Genomic DNA, 14,104 nt, shown 5'->3' on the forward strand with positions numbered 1-14,104 from the left:
TCTTGAGGCAGAACAGGTTTTCTAGTTCTTATTGTTTAAAAAATCGTATAAATAAGACAAACACTAATTTTCTCTTTCTTATTTAGCAACTACCTGGTTGGAATCTTAAAATTTTTCTATTTATTATCTGTGTGAAAATGTATTAATTTATAAATTTAATTTCATGCAGTACAACAGTTGTTAATTGTTATTACTTATTACTTTGTCCAAAATAAATTCTAGCTAAATTACAATTTTTTTAAGATATTTTTAATATAAAATAAAAATACTAAACATTAAAACTATGAGTAGACAACCCTAACATGTATGCATTCCTAGTCGAACACGTGAGGTAGGTAATCTTATTATAAAATGTGCTTACAGAAGTATGTATTTCAAAGCTTAAGACGATACACAAAAAAAAATCCACTGCTTGGCGGGCGGAGTCTAATAGCTCGCTATCGCGAACGCGGGTGTGCGCGAAGTCATTCTTGCATACTCGCCGCGCTGCCGCTGCACTGGCCGACTCGGGACAAACATGTATGGAGTCGTCATACAGTTATAATATTGTTATACATATATTTAATTGTTGATTTATTGGTTTTATTTTCTTGCTTATAAACACAAAATTATCTTCTTTTTAACAACTACTTAGACATTATTAATAATTATTAATTATTATTATTTCGTAATGTTTACTTTATTACAAAATAATACAGGTTATAAATAATCTTTAAAATAACAAAAAATATTGTTACTCTGAAAAAATGAAATGGTACCTAATTACGCGGACTACTGAATTGATTTAGATAGAATTTGATGCTGACGTAGATATTACATCATGCCCAGAAATGAAAGGTACTATTTCTGAAAGAAGTTATAAACCCTAATTCTTCTCAGTCAAAGTCAAGAGTGGAAGATATCGCTAATACAGTAAAACTGATGCGAAACTTTGGATGTTAATTTGTATATTTTTTTGTTAGTTGTTACTTAATCACGTCAAGACTACATTACCAATTTTGATAAAATATAGCTAATTGCCTGGATTTACACATAGGATACTTTTTATCCGAACTGAACACTTCTGTGGGATAAAACAGGATTCACGATATAACCTAATTCCACGCGGGCAAAGCCGCGGTCGGAATGATATTTTTTAAATAAAAAAATTGTTTAAAAAAAACACAAAATATATTGACGCATGTATTTATTTTTTGCACTCTATTATAATTGTAATTATTCATTACAAATAATCAAAATAAAATAGCCAGAACAAAGTTAGGCCCTGGTAGGATAGGTAGGCAGGTACAGCAATGTGAGACGAACACTGGCTTATTTATACCAATAATAATGTATTATAAACATTAAATTAAGTTTACTTTCTAACAACAAAAATACATAATATTAGCTAATGTGAAAACGAATCAACCAATCATCCCACAACAATGAAATGTGCACACAAATATTCATCCAAATCGGTTCATGTGATTAGGAGGAGTGACTGCAGCGCCATCCTCCGGGCCCAATTGTGTTTCCAGATCACCCAGGAACTCAATTTAATATACATACTTACACAAAATTTTTCGAAATGAAAACTCACATTACTATGTAAATATGAATATAAACCGGTTTTAGTACTAAGCAATTTCCCGCACAGGTGTAGTAAGTATAAATGAAATAAATATCAACATCAAATTCTTTATACAACATACTTATCTACCACCTACTAAGAAATTCTTGAAATTTTTTCGTATTTTTTTAAAATATAATACTACTCCAACGAGCTCCTGTTCCATAATTCCATATTACGTCCACCATACTTCCACTAAGTTCACCATGATTTTTTATTTCTTTGCACTTTGTTGCTTTTTGCTAAAAATGGAATCATGCGATAAAACCAGTAGAGCGTTGATAACATACATTTTTGACTGAATATAGGTACTTACGAAGGAGTGGGTTCACATTGTGAACAATCAGTGGGTTTATTTTCCTTCTGGATTCCGGATTTCTGAAAAGATTATTTATGCTATAAATGAAAAAATCTTACACATTCGTTATGTACTTAAAACAGGGGTACATATCAAACATCGTCTATAATACAATTATCATCAAATTTAAAATAAAACCAACTTACTTCATTAATTTGTTCCAATTGTAAGCATTCTTTTTCCTCCAACCTTTATGTTTCTTCTTCTTATTTTCTTTATTGTCCCCATTTGTCTCATTTTGTCTTATCGTGTTGTCACCCTTTTTTACGATTGCGCAAGCGACACAAGTTCCCCGTGTGACGGCCGTAGCGGGAATGACTCGTGCAGCGATCGGGGTAGGAAGGTACAGGGCGGCTCTCGCTATATTGGCTGGTCAGGCGCTAATTTCAAGTATTTCTTGTTTATTTCAAAACCATCGCATATTTCAAAATTCTAACACGGTAGACGTATAGGTTGTATATTTTATAGTTAATATCCAAAAAGTCGTAACTTTACGTTTGTTATTTTGAAGATGCCAGAGATTAAAAAAAATAACAATGAGAACTTTGTATTTTTTTTCTATCGAGAAAATATCATGGAATCATGTTTCTAAAACGGTAGACGTATTGTGTTACTATTGAACTTTCTTGTCAAGAATTTTCATCACGACAACTTTAATAATATAAAAATTACGAAGGTTTAAAAAGGGCCGTAAATGTTAGAAAAATTAATTCATCACCTTAAACTTGAACTTTGATTTTAATGCCTTTGAATATTAACTATTAAGTCTTCTATAGTAAATATTTTCATATGTATAATATTTTAGATGTATTCTAGCCATTTAAGTATATTAGAATAATAAGATGTTACATACGAATGTTAGAAATGAATTTCACACAACTTAGGTCGTAGGTAACTCACGACAGACGACCTGGTCCGAGTGGCAAGGAGCCGCTGGATGCAGGGACTTGAGGGAGGCCTTTGTCCAGCAGTTGACATCCCACGGTTGAAACGACGACGACGAGTTAGGTACAAAACAAATACACAGAAAAGAGCTAGGTACTCAAAAGCATTTACACATTTCATATTATTAAACATATTTCATCATAATATAAAGACGTAGCTTACATAGATACTAGGTTCAAATGTTATAAATACACTAAAGTAAAATTACTTACCGTCCTAAAACACTTAGTATAATTTCAAGAAAGATAAATAATAATTAATTTACTCCGGTTAATACTACAAGTGCCTATAAAATTATTAATAAACGAAGCCACAGTAATCTATGGACATTTACAATATTTCATGTAGTAAGTACTAAGTACTATAACTTCAAAGTTAACTTAACCAAGTTACACTAAGTTACACTTAACCAAGTCAACCAAGTTACACATTACATTGTAAGTGAAAGCATTTAGTTTACGAGTGCATTTTATTATCATACTACATTTAAAGGTACCTACTTGGATTTTACGTTAATTGCACTTTAAACGATTTAACTTGTCAAATAAAATGTGAAAGTGGGATGGAGATTTATCTTGAATTATTGTATCACATTGCATATCTTCTTATATATAAAAATGAATCGCAAAATGTGTTGGTAAGCGCATAACTCGAGAACGGCTGAACCGATTTCGATAATTCTTTTTTTATTATATTCCTTGAAGTACGAGGATGGTTTTTATGCAGAGAAAACGTAAATATGTACCACGGGCGAAGCCGGGGTGGACCGCTAGTTATTCATATAATATTCTACTCCTTCTTCCTCCTTCCTCCAAAACTCATGTTTTGTTGGAACATAGTAGAATGAAATTTTAGTTACAACCATCTTGTAAAATAAATAAAACAGAAATTATATAGACATACAAGGCTGACAATATACTTTTTGAATGTATAATTGAGCCAAGTCCTACCAAACGCGGTCTCTACTACTTAAAAGAACATCTAATAATCTATCTATACGTCATATTTTAACTGCTTAAGTCCCGGCAAGTAAGAGCCTTATCCCTTTCCAATATTTAAAGTTCTACCCATGTAATATATAGTATAAGTTTACCAGAATTGCTTGTCTAATACACACACATACCTATACACCGGATCTTACACACATGCATCAAGATCACAATTTACGATCCAACAAAATTAACCTTAACATGTCGTACAAGATTTATTCCGAGGCAGTATCTGGGTGAGGGTTCAATTCAGAGTTACCATACAAGCAGTTTTATTTCAAGTGTGGGAGGGTGATGGCGCTAGATAACCTGTATAGCTCTGTCACTTTTCCACGCTGGAATGAATACTGCTTTTATCGTAACTTCTGGAGTCTGTAAATGAGTGAAGTTAAACTTTGTCGTTACTAACAGCCCAATTGACGGGTCAAGGCTTAACTACGAGGCTGTAGAGTTTAATTGTGTTTTGGTGTTTAGTTTTTCTTATAATAGATCATTGTATGTAGAAAGTTTAAATGTTTGCAGGTTTTGTAACTATTGTTTTATTCAGAGCTGACTATAATATATTAATATACTAGCTTACCGCCCGCGGCTTCGCCCGCTTTGTCTAAAACCTAATAAATTATATACTTAAACCTTCCTCTTGAATAACTATCTATTAAAAAAAACACATTAAATTCCGTTGCGTAGTTTTAAAGATTTAAGCATACAAAGGGACATAGGAAAGGGACAGAGAAAGCGACTTTGTTTTATACTATGTAGTATGTAGTGATGATGATGAAAATGATTTAATCATGTCCTAGAAGTTATTAAGGGATAAAACGTTTAATGGACAGTAATTTGATGACTTAGTTCGAAACTTAGAAATATGAACTTGAAAGAATTATGAATGACGAAAGTTCTGTGGTTCTAATTTCGCCTGTCTCAGCTATTAATAAAAGACAGACATTTAATAAATGAGTAAAATCCAAGTTGTTTCTTTAGATTTTTTTCCTTTACAAGTAAATAATCAATGAGCCTTTACCCTATTAAAAAGACGATTATAAAACATCCAAAACGACACAGCAGTTCTCAAGTACCAACAAGCATTCTATTTATACAGCATAATAATACTAGCAATATTTTCTATGAATTAAGAGTTCAACTCAGCAGGTTGTATTGTGAAGGTTGAGCGGAAACTCAGCCAGCCAATAATAATCCACTTCCGATTAATAAGATCCTGCACAATAAATCTTGATATGTATTGAATAATACAATATTTTCAATGCTTCGCTTGAACCGTAAAAGCGAGGTAAGGGCTTAGATTTTTACTGAGAAATTTAATTTTAAACTAGGTAGGTATTTTGTTCGTAGTTTTTCATAGTATTGTATTTGTGATGAGGTAATTTTTGTAGTACGTTTTATTGGCGTAAATATTCATTGTTTTTTGTGAAAAATAAGCTTTACAAATAACTCCACTAATACTTTTAATAGGTTTATTTTAAGCAATTAGGCGGATTATATATAGACTCTTGTTCAATGACAAAACTTGCTAAGGGGATTTGAACCTAAAATTAGATAAACATCTTACTCAAGTAAAAGAAAAAGATATTAATTAATTACACTAATACCTTAATACAAAATCATACAAGCTTTTGAATGATTGAGAAATTATTTCTTTTATGATATAGCTTATAGGTAGTAAATAATGAAAGAGTTTCAAAGCCCTTAGCAACGACAGATATGATAAGAATACGATCTAAGAGTATTGAAATGTCATGAAAAATTACCATTCGCATGAAAATTTACACTTACGACGGTTCAAGGATGTTCACGACCTGCCATGTTAATAAATTTGAATTACTATGTACCTATAAAAAAGCGATGTCAGTACCATCCTGAGTTAAATTAGCTATAAACCGGCAATGATTTTAGATTTTGATCTATTCTACGTAAGGTAAAATTAAGGAATTATTAAGACGATATCCTTTTTTACGAGAAATAAGTTTATTTTAGTCTAACTTTAATCACAAGACATCTTCCTTCCTAGACCTGTTTCCATCCGACCGAATTAACAAATAATGAATCGTCTTAGCTCTCAGAACAAGATGAACAAACAATTTACTTAATTATCTACGACATACATGATACAGCTTAGAGTATGTACATACTCTAAGTGATACAGCTATGAATAGCCAGCCCATCCGTTGCCTAAAACCGAAAAGATATAGTCCAAACATGTCCGTCATTAATAACCTCAAGAACGAACGTGTCCAAATATATAATTTGCATACGGACGGATGGAGAGGATCCTGAACGTTCCACGAAACACTGCGATTTCCGACGCCCTTGTATTGTTTGGAAACTGTTTATATAAATACTCTCTTAAATAGAGGTTAAATAAACAATGGTCTGAATCGGCTTTGTTTTATGTTGTCATTGATTTCGAACTAGATGTCAATGGAGACGCGTAAGACATAATTATTTGGACTGAATTTCCGTTGCAACCAATTTTAATCGAAACTAGGCAACTCCGTAGGGGAAAACTGTATGTACCTATTGAAATGATAGGAAACTAATTAAGTATAAGAAGGAGTAATAATTCAGTATGCGCCTAAATGCAACTAAAACATTTAACAATGCAACAAATTACAACATCTCATCGCATAGAAAAATATTTTGAATATAATATCATGAGGACTTCAGAACCTAGAAGAAAGCCAGATAATCTCTATAGTTGAAATCATGTTAGGTATACGACGGAGACAGAAACTTTTCATTTATCCCCTTCCAACATTACTATACTTTATGCGGGTAGGTTGATAGTAGTTGCAGTAGCAATTAGTCAACGTCAGGCTGTCGACGTGGAAACACCTATTGGTCAACAGATTAATCTAGTAACAAGGCAATATACTTTTACATGTAATCACCCTACTTCGTATCGGTGTAAGGGACGCCTCATTTACACTGACCTTAAATTAGGTTGCATGTATGTATAGGCAACTAATCTTATGTGAGTGAATGCTTGTCTTTTTGGTTTACACATAAATAGAGTAGGTATTATTGTGAAGAGTTCAACAATTAGGTACTTGTGAAACGAAATAAAACAATTCAATTTAAATCTATACAATTTTGTCTAACACGCATCTCCATAATAGAATAACACAAGCTCACATTATACAACTAAAAAGATCCAAGATAAAGATGTCTGTAAAGATAAAGTTCATAATCTACTTAACCGAACAAACTGGAAACTCATCATAAACTTTTAAATATTCCGTACAAAATGACGCAGCCGTTTCGAAACAAAAAAGGCGTAAACAAAGAGTGTATTTTCGGTACATTTGATTAATAACTGCCGTTTTGTACCTCTGTCAGGTTCGAAAATATGAAAAAAGGACACGTCGCGTCATCTAACCCAAAAATCAGGGATCATTCAAGATGACAATGGGCCCGAAATTATGTCAAATAGCCCGTATTACGTGTTCAGTAAGGGCTATATTGAACGCTGAATTCTTGAATGGCTTTTATTCGATTCTCGCCTTTACTCCGAATTTGATAAAGAGTGTATTCGTGTGAGTCTGATTGGAATCGTGGACAAAGGGTCTGTAAAAACAGCGTCCGTGGGAGGTCCTACGAGAGACTGGTACTAAACCTGAGGGATAGGTTGACTTATAAAATAGAAGATTCGATAGTAAAATATAAAGGAAGCTAGGACTAAAATACTATTTTATGACAGTATTGGGATTGTCAGTGGAGTGAATGAGGGTAGGGTGTAGATTGAATTACGTGTGAGTATATAAGACCGAAGGCAATTTATGTTGGTAGGAGTACCTTTAACAAATTTATTTTTATAAAGAAATGTATTCATAGTATCATATATGTTATTTCGCAGTCACGCTTTATTTCAAAATTAACGAAAAGCGGTTTGCTTTGTGTAATAAATAAATAAATATAATTACTTAACATTTTCAATGACATATATATATTTAAAAGATAGTAACTAATTGACCTATATCCAGAAGGTGACTACGTGCCCAATCGAATGCATTACATCCAAAACGTCACAACTATTTCGCACGTGTAAACGGATAAGCAAAATAATCTCATGTTTCAATTAATTCTGCGCAGGCTTTCGCGCCTCAGATTGCATTGCTGTTGCCATGTTCGATAAATCTTAAGCAATAACTCGTTAAAATTTGTAATATAAATCTTTATATGTATTTATATTGTTTAATGGAAAATTTTTGTTTTAAAAATGAACCAAATAGCTTTCATTTCGTAATGCGTAGTTGTCGCTTAATAGTTAAAACACAGAAGAAAACAAAACTTTAGTTACTTCAAAAATACAAGCAATTTAGGTACAGAGTATTTACTGATGTGAAAACATTTCCTTCCTTTTTTTATTAATATGTTTCCTTTGTCCCGATACATCACTACATAGTATAAAACAGTCGCTTTCTCTGTCCCTATTTCCCTATGTCCCTTTGTATGCTTAAATCTTTAAAACTAAGCAACAGATTTTGATGCGGTTTTTTTTAATAGATAGAGTGATTCAAGAGGAAGGTTTTAGTATATAATTTATTAGGTTTTAGACAAAGCGGGCGAAGCCGCGGGCGGTAAGCTAGTAATAAATAGATTCTGATGTGTGAATATTGAAGGTAAATTTTCACATCCGTGCAGAATTAATCCCTTTTGGATTAAAATAACAAGTAAATAGTTATTAAATAGATAAATAGTTATTAACATGTAGTTACACGGAAGCGTCCTCCACCTTGACACATACGGACATGTGACTAACACTAATTACGTTATAATATTTGTAAAACTATTCCTGTTATTATAAACTCTGTTCTTTGTTCTTATAAATAGAGTTGTGAGTCAATCGTACTTACACTGGTTAATGCACGCGACTTTGTCTGTTTTGTTGCGATTTTATTTAAACATCCGTTTGAAAATGTATTTATTCTTATGAATACAATTGAGTGGATTTCAAAGAAGTGTCTGTAACTACTGCACTGGCTTTGAAAAAACTTATTGCAGTAAGTAGTTAGATAAAATATTCTTACACACCGTTTTATCAATAAAAGTATATAGGCCAGTGGAAATTGACATTAAATTCGCAAAGCACGATGTAGATTTGAATTTTTGGTATGTTGTTTGGATCAGTTAGGGTGATGTAAATCCCAATTTGCAACTTCGAAAAAGTTGTGCTCGCTGCGCACCACGTGATAAGCTGCGAAAATTTTGGGCTTTTTTCACTTTTTGCTCTAAAAGTCATAAACTATGCGTTTCCGACAAGTATGATTCAGTACATAAATTAAGGTTATTAAATTTGCAACAATTTAAGCCTAACCGCAGCTCTCTAAACCTTATAACGACTAAACTGTGGCCATTCGAAGATGGTTCATTTTTCCGGAAATATTGAAATTTTTAGTTTTGCTCCCGTTTGAAGCAAAATATTGGCAAAAACCGCTCGTTCTATGAGAAGTTCGTATAATAAAGTTGTAGTGCATTTAATTTTCTTTCATAAGAGCATAGAACAAAGTCTGTGAGACAAATAGTTCACTCACAATATCTGAAAAACAAAAAGAAGGTAGAAATAGATTTTTAAAGAATTGAAACTGAGGGCATATAAAATCATAAAAAGGATAATACTTTTTCATTTGCAGGATAGGTAATTAACAAAATTAAATTTTCTACAACTTTATTTTATGACCTTCTCATAGAACGAGCGGTTTTGCCAATATTTTGGTTCAAACGGGAGCAAAACTAAAAATTAGAAAATTTCGGGAAAAACTGACTATCTTTGAAAGGCCACAGCTTAGTTGTTATAAGGTTTAGAGAGTTGCGGTTAGGCTTAAATTGTTGCAAATTTAATTATCTTTGTAATTTTGTTAATTACCTATCCTGCAAATGAAAAAGTATTATCCTTTTTATGATTTTAAATGCCCTCAGTTTCAATTCTTTAAAAATCTATTTCTACCTTCTTTTTGTTTTTCAGATATTGTGAGTGAACTATTTGTCTCACAGACTTTGTTCTATGCTCTTATGAAAGAAAATTAAATGCACTACAACTTTATTTTACGAACTTCTCATAGAACGAGCGGTTTTTGCCAATATTTTGCTTCAAACGGGAGCAAAACTAAAAATTTCAATATTTCCGGAAAAATGAACCATCTTCGAATGGCCACAGTTTAGTCGTTATAAGGTTTAGAGAGCTGCGGTTAGGCTTAAATTGTTGCAAATTTAATAACCTTAATTTATGTACTGAATCATACTTGTCGGAAACGCATAGTTTATGACTTTTAGAGCAAAAAGTGAAAAAAGTCCAAAATTTTCGCAGTTTATCACGTGGTGCGCAGCGAGCACAACTTTTTCGAAGTTGCAAATTGGGATTTACATCACCCTAACTGATCCAAACAACATACCAAAAATTCAAATCTACATCGTGCTTTGCGAATTTAGGGTTTTTTAGTGTCGATTTCTACTGGCCTAATAAAGTATAGCTTCTGAACATATCGACTAGTTATTTAAATAATTCAATGTATTAGTTTATTATCTTCTTTGTGTAATTCCCTTTAAAATAAATATGTAGTACCGTCAAATGTGGCTACTTGACCTTTACTTGGCAACTTGACCACACCTTCCGTTTAACAACAAAATATCAAATTTTGTAGAATTGAAAGCAAATTGACCTAACGTATCGATGTTGGTAGGTTTTTAAAATATTAATTGGCAACATATTTTAATTTTAAAGCGGTAACGCTGTTGGTTCTCGCAATATAACGTATCGAAGTGTGACTGTGACTAAGGATCTTTTGCCGGTGTCAGTATTATTATGTTTGTAGAGCTTAAACTGCACATCTCAGGTGAGTACAGTTTTGATATGTTGTGTAATAAACCCTAGAGATTGATTTTACAGTGGGAACTATCCAATTTTAGGCTCATCTGTCGAAATATTTGCTTGGGCATTGATGCCTCAGGTTAGGTCAAGTTGCCATTGACCGCTGCGTGGCAACTTGACCGACGACTAGGGTTGACACAAAAAATAACGTGACTGCATTTTTTCCTTTTTTTATCTGTTTCGAGTTTTGCATAGTAAAATCAATAAATTTGCTGCAAATTTCGGACAATCCAGATACTTATACTCTCTTTGATGACAACGATTTAGCATATTTCTAATGAAAAATAAATGTTTCCTTACCTATTAATAAATACCTATAAGTATTAAGTAATATACATATACATATGTATTAAATTTAGTTTAATAAATAAATAGTTCATTAAAATTTGTGTCTTGTTTGTGACAACCCTATCCGACATGTAATGCTTTGTATGAAATCATTACAAATCCCGTGGCAACTTGACCAGGTAGCCAGAGCCTAACAGTTTATTGTAAAGCTTCGGGCTGCAATATTTAAAAAGTCGAAGAATTAAAAAGTAATAGTAACTTAGCCTAAAACAAGAATGTTAAGCATCTACCTATGAAAACTGATGTGCAAGGTCAAGATACCACATCAGTGTCAACTTGACCTGTATTACGTTTATTTGTAAATAATGTCAGATTCAATATATTTTAAAGAAATACCTAGTAAAAGTGAATGATGAAATCATTCATGACATGAACAAATCATAAAATGTTAATAAAAGTTTAATATAAATAAGTTAGCTAAGAAAAAGTAAAAAAATGTGGTCAAGTAGCCACATTTGACCGGTATTCAATAAAGTATTTATATTGAGCATTTTTTCTTTTTACTATTCAAGCTCCACTTCTTCAAATATTTATATATATTTCATTTTCAGACAGAAAATATCTTGTAATAAGCTAAATAGAGGACTCCTTCAAAGAAACTTTCGCCTTTATAATATTAGAATTATTTATAAGAAAAATATCTTTGAAGACAAAGCCTAAAGAAAACCTGTAATTTTCCAAAACATTATTAGTTTCAGATTGAATTCATTACGAAAAATTATTTAATTATAAGAAAAAAAACCTTACGTTTCACTTTAAACAGCGGTTTCGGAATTTACCTGTAACAAAATAATAAAACATTAGTATATTTAGTATGTAAAGATAATAAATTGTATTTTACCTGTAACAAAATAATAAAACATTAGTAAACAATAAACATAATAACTTGAATTTTTTAAATAAAATACAAACGACGAGTCAACGTCTATAGTTATAAATAAAGAGCGTGTGTGCCCAGCACACGTGTCAGAAGTGAAACTCCTTTGGCAAGATTCAAAGATACCAAAATCGTCGCCTTACTCCATGACGTGACGGCATTGCCATGACGCGACCTTGAAATTTTACTCTCAACGCGTCTAAAGAAGTCTCACTGCAAAAAAAAAACACTTTCATCGATCAAATTACAAATTCTCTCACATTCAAATACTAATTTTATAAAAAAAAACAACAATTTACTACTATTAATCCAGTATGAGTTCGCCACACGTGAAATACAAGTACAATTAACAACACACACTAATTAAAAATGAAATTTCGCCATTACGTCTTATTAAGCAATATTAGCCTCCAGAGGTCGCGGGTTCATTTATATCACGAAATAGAAAGGCCCGGTTCCACCACATTCAAACTTATCTATCTATACTATCTATACTAATATTATAAAGAGGAAAGGTTTGTATGTATGTATGTATGTATGGTTTTCACGCATAAACTACTGGACCGATTTTGATGAAATTTGGCACAGATAATCTTTAGACCCTGAGAAAGAACATAGGCTACCTTTTATTGCGAGATATGTACCACGGGCGAAGCCGGGGCGGACCGCTAGTACTTAATATTAGAATTTGTTTGAACGCGCCAATCTCAGGAACTACTGGTCCGATTTGAAAAATTCTTTCGGTGTTAGATAGCCCATTTATCGAGGCATTAGGCATCACGCTAAGACCAACAGGAGCCGAGCAATGCGGGTAAAACCACGGGGCACAGCTGGTCTTCTATAATATAAAAATGAATCGCCAAGCGTGTTGCTACTTGCTAAGCGAGAATGGAGGAACCGATTTCGTTAATTATTTTTTTATAATATTCCTTGAAGTACGAGGATGGTTCTTGTGGAAAGAAAACGTAAATATATACCACGGGCAAAGCCTGGACAGACCGGTAGTTAGCGATAGCAATAAATCGCCAATTAAACTTCAGACATATCACTGTAGCAGGTTAAGCGTAAGCACTGCTCGACGTCAGAGTTCAAGTTTCCGTTTGGAGATAATTAATTTGCTTACATTTTAAACGTGTAATTAGTCATTTGATACAATAAAGCTATCGTTTATTGCGTTGTATTGTAAAATACGTGCTATTTTATTTGTTACAAAATAAAACATGTCATGTGATAGTGTAGAAAACTACTATTAAGTATTAAAAACTTAAAAGAACATTATTATATTTGAACAGAAGAATAAAACTTGAATGGAGGAAGGTCAAAATATTGACGAATAGGTCCATATAATATAGGTTGGTATTTGCAAGTATTCATCTTTTATACCATTCATCGCTCGTTTATTATGCAACAAAACACAATCAATTACCGGCAACAAATAAATCGCGTGATTAACCTTCTAAACTTTCACAAAATAACGTTTCACCCTTTAATTCTAGCACATAGTTATGTAAACCGTGGGGCGTGTAACCGGCGTCCTAAACACACATCCTTTAGTTAAACTGCGGTTAATCCGGCGGTGACACTTGACGTTTGAGCTCATAATGTGGGACCACCTATGTGTGTGACGTCATTTAACCGACTTTGCAAGTGATTATGGATATTAATAAGGTTATATAAGGTAAGATGGAGAATAATGTTACAGAGTATTTACTTCGAAAAAGTACTTTCTTTTTCAAATAACTACGTAAGCTTTTGAGACCAGAATTTGTTTCTTTTTTTGTGTATTTTTTGTTGCCATGAGTTTACATTATTTTCTTATCAAACGCAGTGTTACAAAAACCTCTACTTTCTACCCGAAATGCTTTCCACCCGTGATTAAATCTTACAACACTACCCCCATCACAACATTTACCTACAATTTATCAACCCCCAGTCGCTTCTAAAACTTCCCTTATCCGTTCGCAAAGCTAGTGTAAATATCCCAAAGTAGCTACTATATAAATCATTTAGAAACACTGGGATTATCAAGCCCGTGTCGCTTATCCCTGTTGACATGCTAAAGGTGCGGACACACAGCGAGTGAATTACAAGTGTA

At 32.7% G+C, this 14,104-nt stretch overlaps 1 protein-coding gene and 1 long non-coding RNA gene across 13 annotated transcripts in view; both read right to left on the bottom strand.

The window, feature by feature from the left end:
- The window catches only part of brat (tripartite motif-containing protein brain tumor), a 432,659-nt gene that overhangs the window by 134,569 nt on the left and 283,986 nt on the right, over positions 1–14,104 (bottom strand). The window lies entirely within an intron of this gene.
- Positions 535–2,680, bottom strand: LOC149476790 (uncharacterized). The gene is made up of 3 exons (XR_016317748.1): positions 2,114–2,680; positions 1,926–2,005; positions 535–1,851 (listed from the first exon to the last, which is right to left on the bottom strand). It is a non-coding gene; the product is annotated as an uncharacterized LOC149476790 (long non-coding RNA).

Source organism: Colias philodice, chromosome 26, assembly GCF_061535455.1.
Source record: "Colias philodice isolate Cphi_HAF_F1 chromosome 26, ilColPhil1 Martin Lab GWU primary, whole genome shotgun sequence".
NCBI lineage: Eukaryota > Metazoa > Arthropoda > Insecta > Lepidoptera > Pieridae > Colias > Colias philodice.